The sequence below is a fragment of the Terrapene carolina genome, unplaced genomic scaffold (assembly GCF_002925995.2).
Source record: "Terrapene carolina triunguis isolate 2854851 unplaced genomic scaffold, T_m_triunguis-2.0 Scaffold89, whole genome shotgun sequence".
Lineage (NCBI taxonomy): Eukaryota > Metazoa > Chordata > Testudines > Emydidae > Terrapene > Terrapene triunguis.
This window is the reverse complement of record NW_020664440.1, coordinates 21,989,809-21,998,556: the sequence shown is the minus strand read 5'-3', so window position 1 is coordinate 21,998,556 and position 8,748 is coordinate 21,989,809. Positions and strand designations below refer to the sequence as shown.

Sequence of the window (8,748 nt, the reverse complement as noted above, 5' to 3'; positions counted from 1 at the left end):
GGAGCCAGTGAGACGACCAGGGAAGCCAGACAAGGGATCCAGGGCTAGGGAACTTTACCGTGATGAACAAATTGCAAACAAATTGCAGGGGAACAAAACGTATTTACAAGTTGTCAGGCGCGTCGAGAGGACAGGATCCAAACAATCAAAAAAGTCAGGAGGGAAAACAAGAGCCATTGAGGGGTCACCCAGTGGGGAGTGAAAACTCTCATGGAGCAATGGGCAAAATATCCGATCTGAATCACCTGGTTGGGGAAGTGGGGGGCAGATCTAGGCAAGGCTTTTACAGCAGTTAAAAGGAGTACGTGGTCGGTGATTTATTCCCTAAATCGTTCTGTTTTTATGCAGCTTAAATGGGGGTTTGCGGTTAAGAGGTAACTGTGTCATTTTATAACCTTATTAGCCAGCATTGAAAATGTACTAGTCATGCAGGTTGTATTTTAAGAAAGCAAGCAAGCAAGAAACATAAAGAAAGAGGAACATTGGGAAAAGTCTGGACAGAAGGGCTGGAAAGTGACTGCTCGTATTTCTAACCAAAGACTCCCTGTAGCGGCTAGTCTCTCAACAATGATTCGTATTTTAGCTAACAGCAGAGGACATAATCATGACAGCAACAAACGTGGCAGTGGCTTGCTCTGCCTGGCAGACTCTCGGTTCCCCCTCCCCGGGGTGCAGAGCCGATCATACAGGACCTGGACCGCTCGGGCTGCGTGTGCGCGCGGGCAGGGCCCCCCACTTTCCCGGGCCGCGGGGAGAAAGGCTCTGGCGGGCTCTGTACCTGCTGCAGCCGCAGCAGGCTGCGGGGTGGCTGGCTCGAGGGCTAACCCGGAAGCGTGTGTGTGAGTGTGTGTGTGCCTTTCTGACGCCAGTCATACGTGTTTCTATTTCTGTACCTGACTTAGCCAGATTGCTGGAAGACTGGGGGTTGCAGCAGCCCGGGCGAGCAGCGAGGTGGCTGTGCGTTACATCCACAGGCCTGCCCCCCCCCCTCCAGCGCAGCCGGCTTCCTCTGCCTGCCCCCCCCCCCCAGACACATCCCACCCTGCACCCCATGCTGCTGGCACTGAGGATCTGGCTCCTGCTGCTGCTGCGGGGGACGGGCGTCGCGGGAGACCACCAGCAGCCCTCTCAGCAGTGAGTACCTTGCATCGCGCTCCCACAGCTCCGCCAAGGTCTGCACGGAGACGCAAAGGCGACCCCGAAGCCTGCGTGCCCTCGAACATGGCTCGTGCCGTGTGCAGCCCCTCTTATCTCAGACCCTGTAGGGGTTAATTAAGTGCGCCTCTCTCGCGCTCGCTCGCTCTTTCCTCCGTTTTTGATGGCTGCACCAATTAGTTGCACATAGGAAAAGACGAGAAGAATAGGGTTACAAAGAGAGGAAAAACTTATGCTGCCCCTGGGGTTTGCAGTCAGGATGAGTGAAGTTTAAACAAAGAGGAAAGTAGATGCGGTTGCTATTCGAACAATGCATCTGAATGATAGAGCGACAAAGCGAGGATAGGAATTTATGCTAAAACAGATTCGATGTTATATGACAGATTATTTGTATGCCACTGTACCTAGCACTTCACCCCTGTGAAGCAGCATCGGGGCACAGAGATTGCAGCTCTGATGGCTGGGGTGGAGTTGGGGAGAGATATTTCTTGTATTGACTTTGCGGCGGCGTGGTCTGGTGGGAAACCTTTCCCGTGAAGAGCTTATAGATTGCAATAATTATTATCCGTTGTAATATCTATATCAAAAGCGTAAAAGGAGGTAGGAGGCGGCCAGCTCCCTCCTCCCCTAATTAACAAGATAAATGATAGGAAAAGTCCCAAACTGTCACAGCCGGCTGGCAGAATGTTCCCTGGTACCGAACCGCTCCCCATCCGCATGGACAGGCCAGGGATTATCAAACAATTAGCTCAGACAACGCTTTCTTTCCCAAACGTTCAGCGTTCAGATTCTGTTACAGCAGAGCATGGGGATTTGGTTATTTCCCTATTGAACCTTTGCCCACTTCTTGTTGTTTTTAGAGTCTGGCATAAAATCTCTTAAATTGAGATTTCGTCAAATAAAACAGGGGCAAACATTGAGGGCATGTAAATAAACAGCCTGCATGTAGGTCTGGGCACATATGTTTTCTGCCTTCGAATATATATGCGCATTGATCACAGACACAGGTGTCTTGCTACATCAAATGGCCCCACTAACTGTTGCTAAAACATGTTCCCTTCCCCCCCCTTAACGAGATGACATCACTTGTCAATCAAATTAAAATAACCAGCTGTGTTTCCAGATCTGGAAGATCTCCTTTTAAAAATTACAACAAAAAATTAAGGTTAGTAAAACTGTTGTATAAAAAGAGATAAAAAAGACAGTCCTGAGAAATAGACAGCCAGTCTGCGGAGAAAATTTTATAACTCATAATACGCTTTTCTGTTTTACCAGTTTTCCCTCTCACTAGATAAATCTATGTAGATCTGCATGACTATCTATCGAATCTATCTATACCTCAGAAAACACAGATAGCTGATTTATCGGCTTGCCTGGAAATATATACAGAGACACTTGAAAATAAAAGGTGGGATCTGATGTTTGGAGTTCATCCTGATACAATTCTTTCTTTTCTTTTCTCAATTGCCATGCCCTGCAGACTATGGTATGTGCAAAGAAGGAGGGCGATTTGTAATGCATTTGGCGTACCTTGTGTTTGCATAGAACAGCCAATAAATCTAGCAATCTATTGGAAGAAGCTATGGAAGAGAGATGGAACGGTGGGGGAATGCAGGGCCCACGGAGTGACTTCAGGGACTGGAGCCGGCTGACTGCAATCCTGCAGCTCACCGCCCGTTCAGGCAGATTCTCTCCAGAGAGGACTTTAATAAAATTGACACAATAGTTGTTTAACCAGCCGTGTGAAACAGGCTGAATCTCAGCTCCAGAAAATTAGTTAAGCTTCTGCGCCGAAGGTCCTTGTGCGGGTTAGTTTATGTTCCGATGAGCGCATTAATTAAATAAACGTCCCAAGCACACCGCTTTACTCCTTTGCCCCACGGTGTTGCTGCAGTGGGGCATTTAATAACAAACCCACCCTAACAAACAAGACCGAAGCGCTGAACTGCCACGCGCTGAACAAGCAGTTTGTAAATCAGAGGCGCGGGGATCACTGAACCTGGAGTTCTCAAAACACGTTTGGAGAAGAATTCAGAATGATCTATTAAGCACAATTTCCACACACACCCTGCGCTCTAGTAAGTATCAGTGGATGTGGATGTGTAATACATACAGGACTGTGTCTAGCGATTTCACTGGAAAGAATTAAACCGCCTATGAACTCCTGTATTCCACGTGGAAGGGGTATTTTTTTTTTAAACTGAGAATGATTTTATTTGCTGTTTAGTGTCAGGAGTTTAAAGAGAAGCGCTGGAAAGAGCGATTTAGTGGTCATCCCAAGGCAGGGGAAAGCAGTGCATAGGAGCAGTGGCCCTAAAGCTGCTGGGAAGACATAATGATAATTAAGAATACATAGAGACACTCATTAATAATAATCACCGCCCGATGGGAGACATTGACTTTTCAGGAAAATAAGAGGATAGGAAGAAGTTGCCCAGAAGCCTGGGCAAGGACAGTAATAGAATACCCCGAAAACATTGGTGGCAAAGGAAGCCAGTGAGAATTTCTTTTAGCGACACACTCCAGTCCCAGAGAGAGGCGGCGGCGAGGACGGACAGGGAATTCGTTTGGATTTTGTATTTTCATTTTTGAGGAGGAAACTGCACCGTTTATTTCCCCCACCCCCAGTATCTCCCCAATGCCTCGCGGACGGGTTGGGGTTTTTTCCCCTCCCGCTCCTTGCCATCATGTGGATGTTGTAGGCAAGATCTGCAGAGGAAGCAGCGAGCTCCCCTGGCTTCAGGGAAGTGGCAAGAGCCGGCTGCAAGGTAATCTGACACGGGGGCTTCAGGGAGAGTTTCCTGGGCAGTTTTGGGGTCTGTCGCTCCATAAATCAAGCAGCCTGATTAATCTTTACAATTTGTCTTTTAAAACAAACATGAACGAATTATCAGCTCGTTAACTGCGATTTTATCACCTGCCTAAAACAAACAGCCCCCCAACACCGCCTTGCTCATTGCAGCGGGGAAATAATTAAAAAGGTTGGTATTAATTAATAAGAATGCATTCGGAGCGCATTAACACCGGTATTAATACGATCGCATTAACAGCCCAGCGACTGCAACGAATTTGGGTTCTCCCCAACGCTTTCGCAGGAGCTTTTGCAATCACGTTCTGCGGGGATCTGTGATTTTTCAGCGTGAAACGTTTGTTCGGATCTATTAAAACATTCTCCCAGCAGCCCCCCTCCCGGTTAATTTTGCAAACGGGCAGGAGAGCATTTATTTCTAGTAATCAAACACGGTGAGATTTGTTGTTCCCTTCTGTTGTTTGTAACTTGATACTTGGGAGTAAAAATTCCTAATCTGAAATCTCCTTATTTTCATTGAAAAGATCGATTTGGGTGTGTGAAAAAATATAGATCATTTTAATGATTGTTTTTTAAAAAGGTTGTCACCTCTCTCCCTCCTTCGCACCCCAGGCCTGGTACAGAGCCTGCGGTGTGTACAGCCTGATATTGGAAGATCATATTTGCTAAAGCGCCCTTACACCAGAATCCGAATAAATCACCCAGGAATTTCCAATACGGCCGAGTTTATCTTTGGTTCTATAATGTACTAATTCCGGCATAGGGGTCTGCGGTGGCAGCTTCTAGATCAGTCTGTATCTATGCCAGGGTACGTCTCCCCGCGCCCCGATTTCACCGGAGAGAGTGTGTGTGGGAGGCGCTGTCAGACTTACTTGTACGATCCCTTCTCTCCTGTTTTAATCGCTTTCACTGGCTGAAAACAAACGGGAAGTGTGTGCGTGGGGGGAGGGGGGCTGGGCGAGAGGGGTTCGGGGGGGTCCCAAGCCTGGGAACCGCGGGTAGGCAAGGGGAAGCCGGGAAGGGGGGGGGAATCCGAGGACATGGGGAGGTGGTGGTGGGAAGACGGGGCTAGGTTCAGGATTCTGTGCCCGGGTTGTCGCACAGGATGCGGGCTTGGGGCGAGCTCCCGGCCGGCCCTGGCTCAGAGCCGGGGCACAGGCATCAGCAACCCCTCCCCTCCCCCCCAGCAGAGCTGAGCTGGCTGAGCCCGCGGGGCAGGGGGTTGCACTGTGTTGCCCCGGCTAGCTCCGAGCAAGCCCTGTCCCGGCCGGCGCAGCCAGACCGCCTGTCTCCAACCCCCCACCCCTCCCGCGGCCGGGCCAGCCCCGCCGGCTGCAACTGCATCGCGGCTCCTTTCTGCGGCTGCCCGCCCGCGCCGGCCTCCCACCCCGCCGGGGGGCTGGGGAGTGCAGGGCTTCCCCTCTCCCGCAGGGGCCGGCGGCGGCACATCCTCAGCCCGGCTCCCCCGACCCGCGTGCTCCCGGCCCCAGAGCAGAGCCCGGGACTGGAGCGTGCTGATCTCCCCTCCAGCCCGCTGCCGCCCCCACGCGGCCCACGGATCCCCACGGCCGCGCGGCGCCCACCTCCCAGTCTCCGCCTGCACAAGCTGGGGCCGGGCGGATCCTAGCAGCGCAGGAGTCCGGCTCGCCTTAGTTTTCCAAGAGGGGCGAGGAAGCCCGCGGGGGGGAGGAGGGAAAATCCCCTCACCGCACCACCACCCTGTCCCCGCAGCCCCCTGCCCCGCAGCCCGGCCCAGCCTGCAGCCAGCGGGGAGGAAGATGCCAAAAAAGAGAGGGCGGGGGGCGGGGAAGCTGTTGTGTATCTGTCCCCCGCTTGCCTTGGAAATCTGGACTTGTTTTGTCTGGCTGGGAAGGTGGCAGGGATGGAGGCAGGAGCGGGGGGCAGGGTAGGAATTGGGGGTGTCCGGGACCCCTAGTTCCCAGGGAGAACCCGCCCCAAGTCGGGGAGAGAGGGGTTTGTCTTGTATTATTATTATTATTATTAAAAAGTTCATTTCCTGGCGAATTTGGCAGCGGCGGGTGACGTCAGAGCCCCGGCGTCTCAGTGACTGGGGCCGCCTGGCTGGGGAGAAGCAGCCTCCTATTACCCAATTACTGACTGTCAATCCTCCGACCCGGCCCCTTCCCCTCTGCAGGGAGACCTTCCCCTGCACACCCGGCCCTGCCCTGCACTCTGTTTGGGGGGGTTATATAGCCTCGTCACCCCAACACGCCCAGCCCTGCCCTACCCTCCTGTGTGGTGTGGTGGGGGGGTATATAACCTGTTCGCCATCACACACCACCCCTGCCCTATTTTGTGCGTGATTATATAACCTGAGCACCCCCTAAAACACACTCCTGCCTTACATTGTGTGTGTGATTATATAGTCTGACCACCCTACATTGTGGGTGGGTGTAGTGGAATTATATAACCTGATCACACCCCTCAAATCCTGCCATAACTCCCCCCAAACATACAATCCTGAGGGGGGGTATACCCCCCAGGGCAATACAACCTGATCACAACCCCCCAGCCCAGCACACATACATCAATCGTGCCTTACAGTGGGGAGGATCTACCCTCCTTCCCTGTCCAGCGTATTACATCCTGCTCACAACATCTCCCTCCTCCCCCAACACACCCCTCTGGCCTGGTACAGTGGGGGGGGCGGGGGACTCCCCAGCCCATGATATAACCGGATCATAACTCTCCCCTGTCCCACAAAGCACCCCATCTCGCCCTACAGGGAGATGTACACCACCCAGAACGATACAACCAGATCACACACACCCCTCCCCTCCAAACCAACCACCTCTTCCATTGTGACCTGGGAATGAATTGGTAGAAGGAATAATAAGTATGGAATTTACACATAAAGTAAGGAATGTGACAAGACTTGGGGCCAATCTCAAAAACATCTCCACAGGGTCCCCCTAACCCACCTTTCCCCCCCAGCATTGTCTTCATTTCTGAGGTGGATGGGAGAGAGGCCGGTTTTCTTGCTTTGATTTCACCCTTGAAATCTATTCATGTAAACAATTATTTTTCTGCATCTAGGAGACAAGAGGATTTACAATAAAATGAAAAGAGCTCTTAAAAAAACAACCCAAACCAGTCAATTAGTTCTTTTTTTAATATCAACATTTTTAGGGGTAGGTAGGGACCTGGCCCACACCATGTTAGTCTTAATTGTATTTTCCTGTCACCCTGTGTTCTTTGCCTCCTCTCCCTTCTTCTCCCGCCCCCCCCCCCCCAGTCGCTTTTCGCAGAACACGGACTGTTAAAAGTGGGACCTTCAAACTGTGATAAATTAATTAGCTCGCTGCATAAAAAGCCTGTTGATTCAGATTGCACTTCTCATCCGCACTATACCAGGCGGGTTGAAAGCCTCGGTTGCTTCAAACGGATAGAAATACGTCAAAAACCATCCCAAAACAAAGAGAGGGTTTATAAAAATGAGTTTTTAAAAGGTTCCTGATGAAATAGCACAGTCGGGCTCCGAGGGCCAGGACTGGCCCACTGCGCTTCGGGCTGTTCATTGTCTAGTACAAACATACACTTACTTAAACAAGGGGGTGTTTTTTTCTTATTATTTGGGGGTTTCCTATTCTTGTAACGCTATAATCTCGCTTTGGGCCTGACCATGCTTTCGGCGCGCAGCCCAAACTCACAGGCAAGTCAGCGAGCCCAGAGCCTACATTACTCCAGAGATTTCAGGGAAGTGTCCCAGGGAAGTCCATGGGGGCTCTGCGCGAGAGACAAGCGCAGGTAGTCGGCAGGGTGGCTGGGAGACTGGCAGGATCGGATCCAAAAATATACAACCAACGACTAGCTATACAAAAAAATTACTCAAACGGATTTTTGGGGTCCTAAGCCCTCTAGTTTACACGCCCACCCCAGGTGGGTTCCAAACAGACTTGTGCGGGTATATTTTCATTTTAATCTTATTTTATTTTGCTGATTCACTTATTTCGAATTAACATGACGGTAACAATCCAGGACAAATCTGACATCTGCTAACGGCCCGAATCCGGGGTTTTCTAACATTTAAAGTACTGCTTCGGCAAAACTAGAGTCCTGGTTAAATGAGAAATGATTCCCGTGTTAATGCAACTGGCTAAAATAACCTGCATTCGTTCTGAGCAAACAGCCAGAGTTCACTGGGGCAAACGCATCACGCTTAAATGTTAAGGAAAGAAAACAACCATGTTCTTATCAAATCCTTACCCATCAAATCCCTTTTCTAGTTAGAAGCAGGTTCCGCCGTCCTTACTCACACAGAAATCCCGTTCACATAATGGGAGATTTTGTCTAAGGAGAGCCTGGCCTATCCAATTCTGTCTTTACAGCGTACTCCCGATTGAGGTTCACACGCTAATCAAATAAACAGATAAACATAATTTTGCCTTATTTTTTTTTTTTTTACAGACAGATTTGTGAGGCAATTAGCCACTCAGTAAAACCGGGTTTGTGTGCGTCTTCTAACAGGCTGCTGCCCGGGCATCTATCGTGGGAGAGACCCTGGCCCACGTAGGTTTCCCCCCTTTCACTCCTTTGGTGCATGTATTTCGATCCCCAAAACTGGTTGGAATTGGAATAATTTGTTCATAACCTTATTCTGGAGCATTGGGGGGTATTTAACATTAGCCGCAAACAAACACCCGCTCTGCAAGACAGGCGGACCTGGATCGTGCTGCGGGGAGTGGAGAGTGGAAGCGGGGATAGTGGGAGGTGGGCGGGGGGGGGGTCTTTTCTGTCTTTGGCGGGTTCAGCTCTTTTAAGAT

General features: G+C 50.6%; 1 protein-coding gene across 1 annotated transcript in view; it reads left to right on the top strand.

Annotated features, from left to right (window-relative positions):
* Nucleotides 1-1,057: 1,057 nt before the first annotated feature.
* The window catches only part of GATA2 (GATA binding protein 2), a 19,971-nt gene continuing 12,280 nt past the window's right edge, over nt 1,058-8,748 (top strand). Inside the window, exon 1 of the mRNA XM_024220407.2 lies at nt 1,058-1,134. The gene's annotated coding sequence lies outside the window, so the exon portion shown is untranslated. The remainder of the gene's footprint in view (nt 1,135-8,748) is intronic.